We start from the raw sequence: 17,956 nt of genomic DNA on the forward strand, positions 1-17,956 counted from the left end.
AATCACTCTTTGATCCAAAACCCACCCCTCGGGTCTCTGTACCAATTTTGAGACCTTTGGACTGTCCCATTTCAAGAGTAGTTCTGGAGCCAAACCTTCCCCTTTCCAAGGCCATTTTTCTGAGGATTTCAGCCCCCCACAAATTTACAAACTCAATTGACAAACTCAATTCTGTTGCGATTTCTTGTATTAAATCAATGAACAGTTTTTTGTCTGGGGAAGGTAACTCCCCATCAGCATATTGTCTTTCCAATACTTCGTACTGTTCGCCGAATGTTTTCAATTGTTCCTGTTCAAATCTGTCTCCTCGATTCTGACTCCCTTTGTTTCATTTCCTGAGTTATTTCTCTCATTTTTCCCTCAGGATCTTCATTATTTTTATTTTTTGCAAAGCAAACCAACCTATCATATTGTAGGCACACCCTGTCATCATTTGCCGGTGCCAGGTCCAATATGAGCGGGTCCTTGTTCAGGGTAATCTTACAGTCAAATTTCATATTCTTCTCCATCCAGTAAATTTTCCCATTTATCATGCGTATTCTCAGCTTTATGTTATCATAACACAAGGGGTTCACTTGGTGATATGGAATGAAGATAGATTCTGTCTTCTCCCCAACCCACATGGTTCGATTACACTGGTTACAAATGGGGATTGACATCTGTTCCATGCTTTGTTTCCTCCTTTGGTATCTGTGACCATTTGACTGTCTATTCTTTAACCCAGCTTCAGGATTGATACACCAAGTCCCAATCTCTAATTCACATAATTTTACCTGAGTGCCATTCTTCCAACAGTACCTGCCAGTTCCTCTGAGACATTCCTCTGGGGCTTGGTATGCCAAGTGTCCCCCGTCCCCTGTGACTGGGACCACCTGAGTGCACTCTCTGCGCTCATCTGTGGAGCTCTCGCTTCCGTCTTTTTTGGGGACTTCAGTGCTCAGACTCTGCATCCTGCACATGACTTAGGCTCAGGCCAATCAGGATTCTCACTAGGTGTACTCTTCTGCCTTTCCCTCCACCCCCTGGGGTGCCACCAGTGGCGAGGAAGAGTATCTTCGTAGCAGCAGGAGTACTCTTCAGGGAAGAGGCCCTCGGACATAGCCGCATACCTCCTCTTAAAGGTGCCCCACTGAGATACCCTGAGTGCATTGGAACTGCACGGGGCCCTGATGGATTTCCAGCACTCCACATCTAAGATTTCTGTTTGAGATCTAAGCTTCCCACGCACCCCGTTTTGAAAAATGCGAAACTACTCCTGAGAATCTAATTCAATGATACTCAAATTGGTGGCTAAGGTCAGGATAGAGTCAGTCAATTCAAGCTCTTCCTCTAAACACTGGGTGCACAGTCCTTTTGGCCTCTGTCCTCTTCTGCAATGAACAACAAAAATCCCCTGACAATATTCACACTTAAAGTGTACAAATGGATAGCATACACACTCTGACAGCATACAACTTATCCGCTTGCTGTTGGTCATTTATGAGGACATTGGAGTCTGATCTTCAAGTCGCCGGGGGAAGAAGTGACCCTCCAATCAGGTGTTTCTTCCTGCTGTTCGACCTTTTTCACCCGAGACGGGTGCGTCCAGCCTTTCTCTGCTGTCTGAATGGCCATGTCTGTTGTCAGGAGCACAAGAAAAGGACCTTCCCAGTGAGGAGAGAGCGGCACCTCTTTCCACACTTTCACAAACACCTTGTCCCCTGGTTGGATTTTGTGAATAGCGAACTCCAGAGGAGCACTCTGTGTCACTATTCTTTGTTTTCAGAGTTCCCATAAGTTTCTGTTGATTGCGACCAGATATGGTTGAATTTGACCATCCTCAAACCTGGGGTGTCCCACCGGCATTCCATGCTTGTATGGCATTCCATATAGCATTTCAAACGGTGAGAGCCCCATCTCTGAACGAGGCGTGGTTTGGATATTAAGCAATGCGAAGGGCAGACACTTCAACCAGGACATCTTTGTTTCCAAGATTAATTTAGATAACTGTGCGTTCAAAGTCTGATTTATTCTTTCCACTTGTCCTGAACTCTGGGGGTGCCACGGAGTGTGGTACTGCCGTCGGATGCCCAGTGCATCGGCCATTTGCTTAATAACCTTTGATGTAAAATGTGTTCCTTGGTCTGAATCAATGCAATTCACTACCCCATATTGGGGCACAATTTCCTCTAACAATTTTCTGGCCACAGTCTGGGCCGTTGCTCGTGAGCTGGGAAAGGCTTCCACCCAATGAGTCAGTTTATCCACAATTGCCAGTACAAATTTGAACCTCCCAACCTTTGGCAATTCTGTGAAATCAACTTGAATTCTTTCAAATGTCAGTACGCAATGGGGCTACTCCCCAGGGCAGCCTTTTTGGCTCTTGATTTGTTTACTTTTTGACAAATCAAACACCCTTGTACCTCTTGTCTTGCCGATTCATAAATTCCCTTGCACCCAAAAAATTTCAGAAATTGCTCTGCCAGGGCTTGTGCCCCCCAGTGCATTTTCTGGCGCAAATTTCGTAAAATTCTTCTGGTAAAACCTCCGGAAACTGATTCCCTCTCATCAGGTAACCTCCACTTACCTTCCTTCAATTCACCTCTGATCTTTTCATAGCATTTGATTTCTTTTTGTGAGAGTGGGGGGGATTGTCTGGGGTTTCTTCCCCTTCGATCTCCGGGGTACTTACCACCATCAATGCCGCAGTTTTGGCCTCCTGATCTGCCAAATTGTTCTCTCTGGTTCGGAACTAATTTCTTGTCTGATGCCCCTTCACATGGACCACTGCAATTTCTTCTGGCCCTCTCAGAGCTTTCAGAATTTGTCGGATCAACTCCCCTTGCATCAGTTCTTTTCCCCTCGTGTTGATCAGCCCCCTCTCTTCCCAAATATTCGCAAACGTGTGAACCACCCTAAAGGCATACCTTGAATCTGTAAAAATTGTTCCCTTTTTCCCTTCCAGTCCTTTCATTGCCCTCAAAACTGTGTACAATTTGCATGCTTGCGCGGACCAGCTTGCATTCAGGGGACTTGCTTCAATCACCTTTCCTGTCTTCCCATCCACGATTTCTTTGCCCTTCAATCACTCTGTTTGATCCATCTACAAACCACTTTTCCCCCTCCTCTAATTCTTCTTCTTGCAAGTCCTCCCTGATCTTGGTTTGCAACTCGACTATCTCCACGCAGTCATGAACCACTTTCTCTGCAGCCTCTCCAAACAGAAACTGCACAGGGTTCTGCGCAGTCATTGTCCTCAATTCCAAGTCCTGCAAGTGAATCAAAATGGCCTCATATTTTAGCAACCTTGCATCAGCAAGCCATTTGTCTGCTTTCTGCTGTACTATGCCCCGCACGTTGTGTGGTGCGAATATTACCAGAGGTGCCCCAAAAGTCACCTTTTTTGCCTCTTCCACTAGCAAAGTCACAGCCAAAATCGCCTGCAAACACGTGGGCCAACCCCTGCTGACCGGGTCCAAAAGCTGGGACCAGTACCCCACAGGTCTCCTGATCCCTGCCCAGTCTTGCGTCAACACCCTGTGTGCTGTGTGATTGCTAGCATCCACAAACAACAGAAAAGGTTTCCTCACATCAGGGAGGCTCAGCACTGGTGCTGCCGTGAGTGCCTCCCTGACTTTCCTGAATTCTTCCTCATCTTTTTGTGTCCATTTGATTCGATCTGTGGTGAGTTTCTCATAGAGAAACTGTAACTTTCAATCCACTGCCGGCAGTATCCCAACAACCCCAAAAGCTGCTGGACTTCCCTTTTTGTCTGTGGGGGTGGCAGTGCAATAATCCCTGCCCAGTTTCTTTTTGCCGTTAGTTAACCAATGTCCCAAGTACTTGACCTCGGGCTCTGGGAACTGCAACTTTGACTTTGAAACCTTCAACCCCCTTTCTCCCAAGAAGTTCAAAAGCTCAATTGTGCTCACCCTTACCTCTCCCTCTCCCCGACCTGCGGCCAACAAATCATCTACATGATGTAGAAGCTTTGTCTTTCCGGTTAGTACAAAATGGCTTAAAACCTGTTCAAGTGCCTGTCTTAAATAAGTTTGGGGAGTCCACGAAGCCTTGAGGCAACGAAGTCCACCTGAGTTGCTGCTTCTTGTTCGTCTCCTGGTCTTTTCACTGAAACAGGAAATAATCGCGGCTGTCCTCAGCAAGAGGGCAGGTCCAGAAAGGGTCTTTTAAGTCAATTACACTGTACCAAGTGTCCTCCAGAGAGAGATTGTTCAGCAATGTGTAAGGGTTTGAAACTGTGGGGAACAAAGTCTTCATCCTCTGATTCACAGCCCGTAAATCCTGCACCAGCCTAAAGGTGCCGTCTGGTTTTCTGACTGCCAGAATTGGGGTGTTATGCCTTGAAATGCATGGCTCCAGTGTGCCTTTCTTTATTAATTCATCAATCACCTGTTTCAAACCCCTCCTCCCTTCCATGGAGAGGGGATATTGTTTGACCCATATGGGGTCTTCTGGTCTTTCAATTTCCACCTGAATTGGTTCTATGTCCAGCCTCTCAGCTTCCCCCAGAACATACTACACCCTCAGGTCTATCTTTTCTTCATCTGGAACAGTGAGGCTATAAAGTCTCACCTAAAGCCAAGATTTCTCCACCGCTAACCCCACTCCCAGAGCAACCATCATGTCTCGCCCCAGCAAGTTGAAGTCCGCTCCCTTTGCCAACAAAATATTACTATTGTGTTTTCTGTTTCCCGTATTTATTTCTACATTTTTTATGATTGGGACCTCAAAAGGATCCCCCTTTTGCCTCAGTTACCATCATGGAGTCATCACTCAGAGAGCATCCCTTTGGTAGCTGTAACACCATTGTCCATTCCACCCCCAAATCTACTATAAACCACATTTCTTCTTGGTAGGGTCCAATTCTTAGTTTTATCAAGGGTTCCCTAGATATTCCGGACCCCAAACTGAAAAGCCTCTGACACCCCTCATCTTCCTGAAACATTGCCTGGTCCTTGGCTCTGTTGGGACAATTCCATTTGATGTGCCCCTTATGTTTGCAGTAAAAACACTCAAAATCCCACTTCTGTTCACCCAAGCCCCTCCCTTGAGACTGACCCGGTTTCTTCGCCAGCGCCTTTTTCGCTGTGTCCTTCCCCTGTTCCTACTTCTGAGCCTCCCTTACTGCCGTCACAAGAACTTTGGCTTGAATTTTCTGTTTTTCCTCATCCTGGCGCATATATGCTTTCTGGGCTCCCCACAGCAGCTCTTGCAACCCCTGCTCCTGCCATCTGTCTATTTTCTCTATCTTTTTCTGAATATCCTCCCAAGATTTCGCCACAAACTGTGTTTTTAACAACACCATCTCCACCAGGGATTCAGGGTCCGTTCCAGAGTACATTCTCAGACCCTTTCGGAGTCTTTCCAACCACTCCATGGGGGTTTCGTCTTTCCCCTGACATTCCTGGAAAACCTTGCTCATGTTCTGCCCTTTAGGTACCACCTCCCTGATACCTTGAATAACCATATTTCCTAAATTTATCATCTTTTGCCTCCCCTCTTCCATCTGGGCTCCACAAGACGGCTTCTGGTTAGGCTACCACTCCTCCCTGGCCGCCCCATTTGGGTTCCATCAACCCATTGGGTTCCCAATCCCTGGTCACAGCTAACCGGATCATGTCTCTCTCCTTGTTGTTAAACAGCGATCTTAAGATTGCTTGGAGGTCCTCACAGGTGTATATGCTGGTTCCCAAAATATCATCCAACCTCTCCGCCACCCCCAAAGGATCATCCATTAATTTTCCCATTTCTTTTTTGAACACCCTTACATCACTGGTGTCAATCGGGGTGTGGACATATTTAATCACTCCTGGAGCTGTCGGTAACTCCTGTAAGGGATAGATACCAGGTTTTTCCTCTTCGTCCTCATTTTCCCCCACGGTCGACCTCCTCGTTCTCTGCCTTGTCCGATGTGCTGGGGGAAAGACGTACCTGGAGATGTCTACCTTTCTTTCCTCGATTTTTGGAGACGCCTGCAGCAGTGGCTGCGCCGCAGCCACATGGCCATGTGGGAAAGCAGATGCCTCCGCCTGCTCCAGTGGTGGTGGCAGTGCAGTCGCCTGGGCTTGTGAGACCCCACCTCGGGAGGCATCCCGGGCACCGCTTGTGCCTGCGCAGGATCGGGCTGTTGCGGGGCCACAAGGTAAGGGGCTAGAAGATTTTCCAATGGTTCCCATTCCCTCCCTGCTTTCGCCACGCGCCGGCGAGCTCGCACTGGGTATAGAACTGAGCAAGCATGCCTCCACATGTCAGGGTATTCAATTTCCTAAGGATCCCGCGGACTGCGGCCGGCCACATGGTCAAACAAAGACTCACAAGTCCAGGTTTCAAACGTGCCGAATATCGGCCAGACCACATATTGTCCGATCTCTCTCCCTCCCCATTTTTCTCTACAAAAATGGATCATTTTCTCCTTGGACTTTCTCACCCTCCACGGGTTCTCGTCCCAGTGTTCCAGCATCCACCCCAGGGAACTATCTATGGGGATTTCTGGTAGACTTCTTTCAGGGACTAGGGAGGGTTTCTCCTGAGTTTTCTTCTGGTGTCTGCTCTTTCCCAACCCCATTTTCTCAAGGAGAGTTACGATTTTTCTTACCTTCTCTCGTTTCACCAGGACGCTTGTCTCAAGTCCTGTCTTTCTCTCCAATGTTGGATTTTCTGGCTCACGAAAAGCCGCTAGCCTGACCAAGTCGGACAGCGAACCACTCTGCTGACTTTTGAGCTGTTTTCCTTACCTGTTTTCTCTGGTTTCAAAAGGTGGATGGGTTCCTGGAATTTTCCAGTCTTATCTCTCCCCTCCTGACCCAAACATGACCGGTTTTTCCCCTAGACTCTCCCCAAGCCCCGGGTCTCATGTGTCTCGAACAGACACATTGCACTTTCCTCTTGACTGACCACGTCCCTTGCGGGATGGTGAAACTGCAGTCTTGGGGTCCACACTCACCTCGTGACAATGTCACATCTCACACATGCGTCCGATCATGCTCCACCCAACCACACATTACTCACAGTTCTTTTTCTTGCATGGATCTTTTCATGCAGGTTGAATTTTACAGATTAAAAAACCTGGGATCTCGGAAATCTCTCTAGATCTTTTCGAGCTTTGCCAAGAATTGGGCCCTCTGTCTCCCTTGGCTGTGGTTCTGTTTGCAGCACTGGGCTCCAATTACAGTCCACGACTCCGGTTGCAGCTCTTTTGTGGATCTGATTGATTTTCAGAATCCAATCCCACTTGGGCCGCTGAAGTCAGCAGGGCCCCCCCCGGGTGGGAAAGGGGTTCCCGAACCCCAGTATCAGATCACGTCAGGGTCACCAAATTGTTAAGAATGATCAAATCAGCAGCCAAATTTATAATAAAATTTAACAAAGATTTATTAGATCATTAACAAAAATAGAATTTCAAAAAACTACCACAGCCAAGGCAGCGTCAACCCTGGAAGTCAGCGCGGGGTGAACCGAGATCCGACCAAGTGTCAGCATCTCCTCAGTGGTTCACCCCGACTGCTTCATGCAGCTAGCTTATATGCAGTTTATTCTGCCTGAGGCAGAAATGACTGAATGTTTCTTTGTGACTCTTCACATGTAGAACTGGGGCCATACATGTGCAGAAATATACAAAAGTCAGTCCAGGTGTCTGGATGGTTGTCTGAACTCTTTGGAAGAGCCTGCATTCACCTGTAGCAGAGTGGCACCGGTGCTTGAGTATGGTAGATGCAATCTTCCCAGGTGCAGGTCCTCGTGAGTGGCTTCAACATTCCAGGGAAGTCAGCAATCATGGCCCGGGAAGGTTTCATTCATACGTTAACAGATTTGATATTATCTTTACGTTTTCAGGGAACTAATTGAATAGAAATAAGACTCTGCTCCCAGCCAGGGTGGTCAAAGACATAATTTGGATTTTACAATATTTTATACTCATATATAGCATGAATTATCTCTACCATATACTACACCCCTAAATTGTGCTCCTTTATTTTCACCATCACGCCCTACCACAATAGTTCTTTTGCAAGATTTTTTTTTCCTGTTGCCCCCGCCGCCTCCCTTCGCTCCGCCTGTGCTGCCCGGCCCTGCTGCCCCCCGAGCCCGCCCAGCCCCGCACACAGCCTGGCTGAGGGGAGCATGGCGAGGCGGCACAGCCCGGCCCACAGCCACTGGCCCGGCCCAAGGGCCCCGCCCGCCATGAGAGCACAGGGCTGGTCGCCCTTGGCCGCTTTCGGCCTCACTTCTGCGCTCTGAGCGGAGGGAATCTTGTGCTGCCCTACTGGGATGTTTTATTCTTCAGCGCTGCAAGGGAAGGTGCGGGTATGGGCAGGAGTTCAGAGGGGAATGTGGTAATTGTTCGTTTCCCTTTCCCACCGCCCCCACGCTGCGCTTTCCTTTTGCTTTCTTTTCTCCCTTGTGTTTTCACCTTGCTCCCCGCGCCACCTCTCAGGGCCGTCTCCGCTCGGGCCGGGCGGAGGCACGGAGCACCACGGGGAAGGCTTTTCCCGCCGCTGCTGGGGCCCTCAGGTGTGGCTGGCGGCTGCCGGAGAGGAGGAGGCTGCGCGGGGCAGCGAGTGTGTGGGACGGGCAGGGGAGCTGGGCACGGGCCAGGCCAGGCACAGGCTGCGGGTGCTGCTGGCGGCTGTGCGGTGTCTCTGGGCAAAGGAGATTTCTGGGTGGGTCGCTCGGAGTCTTGTTTTATGGCGTTTGTCCCACGGCTCCCCAGCTTCTCCTTCAGCCCGCCGCAGGGCTGAGCAGGAGCGCAGCGGGGCGAGGGAGCGATGCAGAAAGAAGGCGGGATGGGGCAGGGGCATGGCAGGGTTAGAGACCCAAGCCCCAGGCTCAGGGCTCTCATGCTGCTGCCTGTCTGGGGACGGGGCAGGGTCAGGAAGCAGCTCCTAAAGACTCCCTCCCTCTTTCCCTCCCCAGGAGTGGTGGGGCGTGGGGAGGCCTACGGGAGGGGCAGTGGTGGTGCTGAGGGTGACTGAGAGAGGAGGAAGAGTGAAGAGCCTTGGGATGTCACCACGGAGCACCTGTGACTGCTCCTGCCCTCTCTTTAGCAGCCCAGAGTCTTCTAGGATGTGAGCATGTAGCGCCTGTCTCTGCCGGTGACTCCTGGCTCCCTAGAAGGCCCAGAGAGCCCTGTGATGTCACCATGGAAGCCATGTGAGTGCAGGTGAACTGCGGGCTTTCTAGAAACCTGGATTCCTCTGGGATGTGAGGATGGAAGCCTTGGGAGGGCCTTTGAGTTGAGACGTCTTTAGCAGTTTAGAGAAACCTCAGATGTCCCCGTGGAGCCACTTCAGTGCCAGTGACATCAGAGTTCTTCAGCAGCATAGAAACACAGGGGATGTCAGCACAGAGCTGCTGTCATTGCCTGTGACCTCACTGCTCTTTAGGAGTACAGCAGCCACTGGCTTCTCATGATGGAACCCCTCTGAGTGGCTGTGACAAGGAACTTCTTTAGCAGCCTGGAGCCCCCTGGGATGTCCCTGTGGAGTTCCTCTAACAGTGTGTGACCTCAGCGCATTCTTTTGCAGCCTTGGACACTCTCGGAATATCACCGCAGGGCCTGTGAGTGCCTGTGACATTACAGCTCTTTAGCAGCATGGAGTCTTCTAGGATGACAGTGTGGAAGCCCTGTGAGTGCCTGTGACATCACAGCTGCTTAGCAGCCTGGAGACACATGGGATGTTGCCACTGAGTCCCTGTGACAGCCTTGAGGTCAGTGCAGTTGGGCAAACGGGGGACTTCTGGGATGTCCCCATGAGGCCCCTGGGATTGCACATGACTTCAGTGTTCTTTAGGAGCTTGGAGACCTCTGGGATGTCACCATAGAACCTCAGTGAGTGCCAGTGCCAAATGGGCTCCTTAGCAGGTTGAGACACCTCTGTTGTCGTCATGGACACCAATGACTGTCTGTGACCTCGCAAGTCTTTGGAAGATGAAAGAGCTCTGGGATGTCACCGTGGATGCCCTGTGCCTGTTTGTGATCTCTACTTCTGAGCAGGCTGGAGACAGCTCTGGTGTCTGGGAGACTGGAGTGGGTGGTGGTGGTTCAGGGAGGTGAGGGTGGGGGAAGGAACATGTGGCAGGGCTCTCTGGGAGCCGCTCAGGCACCGAGTCAGCAGGGACAGCACCAGAACGCAGGCCCGGGAAACACTCATGTCCCCATTGGCCAAGTCCTGTCACAGGAAGCAGGTCTGCCCTCCACTGGGATGGGAGGCCACATCACCCCACTGGAACAGGGGACCAGGTGTACCCTGTGTCCCCAGCATGCCAAGTCTGGACACGGAAGGCCAGGTCTACCCACTGGGGTCTCAGACATGGTCTGCCTGCCACCAGCGTGGGAGGCCTTCCCTCCTCTACCTGTGAGACCAGGTCTGCTCACCAAAACTCAGAGTGATGCTATTTCACTGGCAGCTAGGATGCCAGCAGGGGGTCATCCCACACTTTTGAGAGTGCACCAGGCTCAACAGGGTCTTCTTCCCCTGCTGATTCTGCCAAGCCTGTTCCTTTGGCTGTGTTTTTCACTGGATAGTAGGTAGGGACAGTGGGAATCTTGTTCATTCATTTATTAATTCCTGTCACTAATTAGATGATGAGGCATTTGGCTATTTACTGAGCATTTATTTTTTTATATGTTCCTTTTCTGGGTCAAGGTGGCCCATCCACCTTGGTCCAAATCAGTAGAATTTAGCTTTCAGTGTGGGTGAAACGCAATGCTACATCCTTGGAAGAATTGTGTCATTCCCACTGTCCCTATGTACCATCCAGCTTTTAACTTTTTTTGTTTTTTTTTTTTAATTTGCATAAGCAATAATAACTCTACACAGCCGAGCCAGCCTTGTTTCCAAACATCTGAACAATATCCACTGAGGTAAAGAGTGCTCTGGAGGCCAGCACCATGGCAGTCTTCCCCTGCCTTGTTTTGGAGAGACCTAGGGCCTGTAGGAGCTCACTGTTTCCATAGAACCACTTGGGAGAGTCCAGTGGGAAAGTTTGCAAACCTGATATACTCTGCATTGGTGAGGTCCTGAATTTGTTTGTAAAAATGTTGATATTTCCTCACTGTAGTTGATTGACTCTGGCTGGGTGCCAAGTGCCCACTCAGTCACTCTTATCACTCTCTTTCCCAATGGGACAGGGCACAGAATAAGATGAAGCAAAACCAGCAGGGTGAGCTAAGGCAGTTTTATTACAGTAAAAGAAAGAAAGAAGCAAAGATTTGCGCATGCAGCAGCTAAAGAGAATAAAAAGTCAGTCTCTGCTTCCCATCAGCAGCGATGTTTGGACACTTCCTGGGAAGCAGGTATTCAGCTCATAAAAGGAACTCAACTCAATTCAACTCATAAGAGTTCCTCTGGACAGCAAAGATTGAAAACTCACGAGTACCCCCCTTCCTTCTCTCTCCCTTAGCTTAGGAGCCCTCTCTCCTGACCTAATGCCATGTGGTATGGAATATCCTTTTGGCTAATTTGGGTCAGCTGGACTGGTTGTGTCCTCTCCCAAGATCTTGCCTACTCCCATCCCCTTTGGTGGGGGAAGGAATGTCAGAGGGGCAGCACTGCTCAGCAGTAGCCAAAACACTGGTCTGTTATCAAAACCCATCCAGCTACCAGTGCAAAGCACAGCACTGTAAGGGCTGTGAACTTTACCTCGGTCAGACCCAATACAATCTCCACCCCAGTTCCATACCATTTGTGTCATGCTTGGATCCCATATAGTCTATATACTCTCATTACTAGAATCCTTAAGCCGTCTCTATACCAAACATATGTTTTATTAGCTACTATCACCTGTCCTTTCACATCCCTCCAGGTGGTCTCCATCCCAGTAGGGTGTGGGGTCAGGACAGGAGAAATAGTACACCTGATGGTTGGGCACTGGCATCATCCCTGTTCATCACTGCCTTTTTCTTGCTCCTTGCCAAAATTCATTCTTCGTCAGTTCATGTCCCTCCTGCTACTTTACCTCCTGTAACATACAACTTATGCTATAGGTTATTCTTGCCCTAAGGTTAAATCTCCTTGAAGTACACACCAGGTCTCCCCATCCTCCCAAATCACCCACCAAGTACACCCAGATCCTTGGGCAAAGACGATCCCACAAATGGGTTTTCATTTTTCCATGGGTGAAGAAATCCACACTGACTTCCCTGGCCACTTCCCTATGTGTAATGCAGGAACCTTGTCTCCTTCCACAATGTCTAAGGGCTTGGTTTAGGCGAGAGCAGGGTGGTAAGCAGATCTCCTAGTATTGACTAGCCAAGTGGCTTCTGCCAAATTTGCATCCCAGTGCTTCCATGTCTCATTACCTAACACCCTGAACATAGTTTTTAGCAGCCCATTATATCTTTTAATCTTCCCAGAGGCCTGTGGGTGATAGGGAATGTGATATATCCACTTAGAGCCATGCCTCTTTGCCCAGGAGTTTGTAAGATTATTGTGAAAATGAGTCCTACTGTCTGACTCAATTCTAGCTGAGGTTCCATGTCACCACAAAATGTGTCTTTCAGGACCTGAAATTGTTCTGGGCAGTGGAATGGTTTACTGGGTATGTTTCCAGCCAGCCAGCTGTGGTCTCTGTCATGGTGAGGATATAACTCTTGCCTTGGTATGTTGGTGCAATGGCCCAATGTAATCAGTTTGCCAGGCTTCACCATACTGGAAACCCAGTCACTGCCCTCCACTCCAAAGATGCTTCACTCGTGTGGTTTGCTTGATGGCAGTGCATTGTTTCACACTGATGGACTTTGTGGTCAGGTCCACCCCTTTGTCAAGACCCCATCTTTATGTTGCATCCTTTCTAAGATGCCCTGATGTTTCATGGGCCCATTGGGGTGTAAATAGCTCACCCTTTTTTTCCCAGTCTAGGTCCATCTGAGCTATTGCAATTTTGGTGGCCTCATCTGTCTGTCATTGTTTTGATCCTCCTCAGTGAAGGATCATAGCTCAGCCAGGGACTTGTTTATGGAACTGAACTGGGTTTCTTATTTACAGCCAAATTAATTGCCCAGTACAAGACAGCTTGTACTGTAACACCACACTGGTCGTAATGGGGCTGTTGAAGGGTGAGCAGGTTCTGCTGATTACTCCTTGGCTCTCCAGTTGTCGAGTTAGTTCTTGGGTAGGAGTTACAGAGTCTTGGTTTGTGTGATACTGCTGCCAGTGCACTGTCCTGGTAGCAGTTGGTACTTACGGGTCTTGCACCTGCAGCAGTCCTACAATGAAGGGATCCTCTGAGAGGCCAGGCAGGGTGGATAACTCTTTGATCTTCTCTGTATTCACTGTAGCTACACCAAAAGCCCATCGATACTCTTTTGAATCCTTGAAGTACCCTCTCCTGAGGTAGTTGATGCCAAGGATACACATGGCCTCTGAGCCAGTCACAATGGGGTGCTTTTGCCATCTGTCCCCTGTTAAGCTCACCTCAGTCTCTATTACAGACAACTCCTGGCATCCCTCTGTCACTCCAGAGTTCGAATAGGTTCTACACTCTTGTGCCTTGGTGGCGTCAGTGTACACTGTGCACTGGTATCTACTAAAGTTTTGTACTTCTGTGGATCCAATGTGCCAGGCCATGGAATCCACACAGACAGTGTTTTTGGTAAGCCTGCATAGGAGTCTCGGCTCTCGCGCCTGGAGCACCACCTCCCCCTCCTTCTCCACTGACCTTGTTTTCCCTCGCATGTTCTTACCTCCTTCTCTAAACAAAAGCAAAAACCTGTGATGGTTTTGATTTGCCTCTTTAGTATGTCATCACAGAGGCATTTGTTTTGATTTCCCTCTTAAATATGTCATCACAGAGGCATTACCAACCTCTCCCATTGGTCCAGTTTTGGCCAGCAGCATGTCCCTCCTCAGAGCCATCAAGGATTATCTCTGCTGGCCATGGTGGAGGCTTTCAGCAGCTTCCTACAGGAGCCATCTTCGTGCTCCCTCCCCCCCCCCCCCCCCCAGTACCAAAAACCAGGCCATGCAAAACTCACCTTTTGGGTTACATCTTTTTGTAAAGATGTGTCAGTGCATTCATATCCAATTGTCACATCCACCAGAATGCCTGTTTATCTCTTACAAAGATCAGATCTGCTATGTAGTTCACCATTGTCATCCCTCACAATGTGGCTCTTGAAACCCTGTCCTTTCCAGCTTTGTTGATTAACATGTCACAGATGTAGTTGTATCTATTAAACCTGGCATTTTGTGTTATTGGACCATTTCTGATGATGTGGGAGCATGTTTCATTTTCAGCCTTGCAGTGTCTGCAGCTTTTGATGCACTGATCTTGTCTTCCTCTTTCCAGGAATTCTCTTGTGGTGTAGACATTGGCCCTCAGCTGCAATGCTGTTTCTAGTTTTCTGTGAGGTGTGCCTCTGTATCTCGAGATCCAGAAATTGCTGATGTTATCCTTCTCAAAGTCTGAAATAGCACGGCCTTGGGATACCAGCTGTTTCCTTTTTTTAAATTCCTGTTTCCTCCAGTTACATGGTCATGGATACAGAGATTTTGGAGTAGCTGCTTTCCATTTGACGTTGTGTCATCACCTGCCCCATCCAGCAGTTCTATCTAGGTTTAGGCTTCCATATTGACAGGATCTTTTCTTGATCTCCTCCAGCTCCCATCCATAATTTCCTATACACTTGACCTAAGCTGACACTGCCTTGCTGTGGTCACAGAGAGATGTTCTCTGGCTGCTCACTCCCTGAGACCAACACAGTCTCGAGAGGGGCCTCCCCAGATCTGTGTGGAGACCTTCTCAGGTGGCGGTGCCTACAAGGGCTCACAGCTCCCTGCAGCTGTCGGCTGTGGCGTGGTGGCACAGCAGCAGCACAGTACGAAGAACCGAGGCAAAGGAATAGGGAGGGATCAATTGTTTGAGTTCCAAGGAAGTTTATTTCCCCAGGGGAGTCAGGGACAAGTGACCTCAGCTGAGGGCAAAAGAACTGCTTTTAAGTAAGGGAGGGAATAAGGGGAAGACACAACCTTTAACCAATAGGAAGGCATTAGGGCAGGGGTGCAGGGTAAGTGCTATCCAATGGAAGCCAACAAGGGGAAGGAGCAAACCTTACAATCCAATCTTACTTTGAGGAAGGGATGAAGGACAGGGAATATTCCAGAGCAAGAAGGGTGTGCTATCTTTGACAGTGTCTTTGTTCAGGGCAAATTTGGGAGAGAACTCTTTTAGGAAATCAGATTTTACTACTTCTCTCTCAACTGGTCTAGGAGAAAATACTTCTTTGGAGAAAAGTGGAAAAAAACTGTTTATTAAACAAGAAAACTTAATATTAAACAATAAAACTTCTTGCTACTCTAAAGGAGATGACAAACTCAGAAAGTCTCTTTTCTAGATTTTAGTTCAGCTCACTCAGTTTTTTATTAGTCTTTCTGGCGCTGGAAATGCCGTGGTCTAGGCTCGGCCCGGCTTACCGAGGCGAGCTGCTGGTGCTCTTATGGTTGTTCAGTCCAGAGCAGGTGTGAACAGGTCCAGAGAAAGGGGAAAAAAGGGAAAAAAAAAGCACAGTTTAGGGAACTTCTTTGCCTCAGCTAGCTAAACTAACTAAAAAGCAAGGAAAAAAAAAAAGAGCTCTGTCTCGCTGTTTGATCATATGCAGAAACACGCAGTCTAGAAGCAGGAATGTGTAGGAGTGAGTTCAGTGTCTGAAAACAAACTGCGCGCTTCTTCTTTTTTCTTCAATATTTGAAGCAAGTCTTAAAGGTGCAAAACTTACTATTCAGCATAAATGAGACGATTATGGATAAAAGCATCATATAGTCAACTTAGGACATTCTACTTTTTATTTTTATATTGTCAGCTTATTACTAAAACTAATATATATATTCTAACTCTATAAACACATACATTAGACATTCAATATATAGTTATACACAGACAATGGTAGTAACATTTAGCAGACAGTGATATTTACACGTAGGTTTTACTTAACAATGAGATCTTTTTGAGGTACACATCGTGGTTTTTTATTTCTTTGCATTATTTACTATGTGGAACTTGGTCTTTGAGCAAAGACAACTTTACGAATGGGTTTGTCTGTACTTGAGGCAGAATTGATCTAAACTGTCTTTTTTAATAAACTTTTGACATGTACTACTGGGACTTTGTCTCTATCTACTCTACGCAAAGGTTTAGATTGGGCAGGGCTCACTCGGTTAGTAGAGCTTCAGGTGTTAACTAGCTAGGTGGCTTTTGCTAGATGTTGCTCTCAGTTTTTGAAAGATCTCTCACTTAATGTTTTTAAAGTTGTTTTCAACAGTCTATTGTACTTTTTTACTTTCTTTGTAGCTGGTGCATGGTAGGGAATATGGTACACTTACTCAATGTCATGTTTTTTAGCTCAGGTGTTGATAAGGTTGTTCTTGAAATGAGTCTTATTGTCTGACTCGATCTGCTCAGGGGTTCTATGTCTCTACAGGACTTGTTTTTCAAGACCTAGGATGGTGTTCCAGGCAGTAGTATGAGACACAGGATAGGTTTCTAGTCATCTCGTGGTGGCTTTTACTATGGTCAGCACGTAGCGCTTGCTTTGGCGTGTTTGGGGCAGTGTGATGTAGTCGATTTGCCAGGCTTTCTCATACTTGTACTTGGACTACTGCTTACTATACTACAGGGGCTTTACTCGCTTGGCTTGCTTGATGGCAGTACACGTCTCACAGTCATGAATAACTTGAGAAATATTGTTTATGGTTAGATCTACTCTTCGGTCTCGTGCTTACTTACAGGTGGCATTTCTACTTTGATGACTTGAGGCGTCGTGGGCCTACTGAGCTAGGAATAGCTCTTTCTTGTGTTTTCAATCTAGGTCTATCTTTGACACTTCTATCTTTGTAGCTTGGTTTACTTGCTCATTGTTTTGGTGCTCTTCATTAGCTCTTTTTTTGGGGACATGGGCATTTACATGGCGGACTTTCACAGGTAGCTTTTTTACTCTAGTAGCGATGTCTTTTTACTCATCGGCAGCTTAAATTGGTTTTCTTCTACGTTGCCAGTTAGCTTCTTTCTACTTCTCTAGCCATCCCCACAGAGCATTGGCTACTATCTATGAATTAGTGTAAAGGTAGAGTTTTGGCTACTTCTCTTTCTCAGCAATGTCTAGGGCTAGTTGAATGGCTTTGAGCTCTGCAAGTTGGCTTGATCTACTTTCTCTTTCGGTAGCTTGAGCAACTTGTCGTGTGGGGCTCTATACGGCTGTTTTCTACTTTCGTTTTATTTTCACAATGCGACAAGAACTGTAAGTGAAAAGAGCGTAGTGCGTTTCTTCTATTGGCAGTTTATTGTATGGTGGAGTTTTTTCAGCACGTGTCACTTTTTCTTCTTCATCAGCAAGACTAAAGTTTTCACTTTTCGGCTAGTTTGTAATTATTTCTAGAATCTCAGGGCGATTCAGTTTTCTAATATGGGCGCGCTGTGTGATTAGAGCAATCTATTTACTCTATGTGGCACTGGTGGCATGGTGCATAGAGGGAACTTTTGCTTTGAACATCTACTCCAGTACTGGTAGTCGGGGTGTTAGGAGGAGTTGTGCTTCAGTGCCTATTACTTTTGAGGCAGCTTGGACTCTTTCATAGGTTGCTAAAATTTCTTTCTCTGTTGGGGTATAGTTGGCTTCAGACTCTCTGTAGCTTTGACTCTAAAATCTAAGTGGTCGGCTTTGAGTCTTTTCAGGCACTTTCTGCTAAAGGCTCTAGGACAAGCCATGGTTCCCGGCTGCAGAGTAGAGCACATTCTTCACTTCTGGTCTTGTTTTGATTGGGCTAAGGGCAACTGCATGAGTGATCTTTTGCTTGATTTGGGTGAAGGCTTGTTGCTGCTCAGGGCTTCAGTGGAACTTGTTCTTCTTACGGGTGACTAGGTAGAGAGGGTTCACAATTTGACTGTACTCAGGAATGTGTATTCTCTAAAAGCTTATGGCACTTAGGAAAGCTTGTGTTTTTTTCTTGCTGGATGGTGGAGA

At 47.8% G+C, this 17,956-nt stretch overlaps 1 long non-coding RNA gene across 1 annotated transcript; it reads left to right on the forward strand.

Annotated features, from left to right (window-relative positions):
* The first annotated feature begins 8,950 nt into the window (after nt 1-8,950).
* On the forward strand, nt 8,951-13,705 carry LOC132339951 (uncharacterized). Its single transcript, XR_009489747.1, has 3 exons — nt 8,951-9,160; nt 9,525-9,708; nt 9,792-13,705. It is a non-coding gene; the product is annotated as an uncharacterized LOC132339951 (long non-coding RNA).
* Nucleotides 13,706-17,956: the final 4,251 nt, after the last annotated feature.

Source organism: Haemorhous mexicanus, chromosome 30, assembly GCF_027477595.1.
Source record: "Haemorhous mexicanus isolate bHaeMex1 chromosome 30, bHaeMex1.pri, whole genome shotgun sequence".
NCBI lineage: Eukaryota > Metazoa > Chordata > Aves > Passeriformes > Fringillidae > Haemorhous > Haemorhous mexicanus.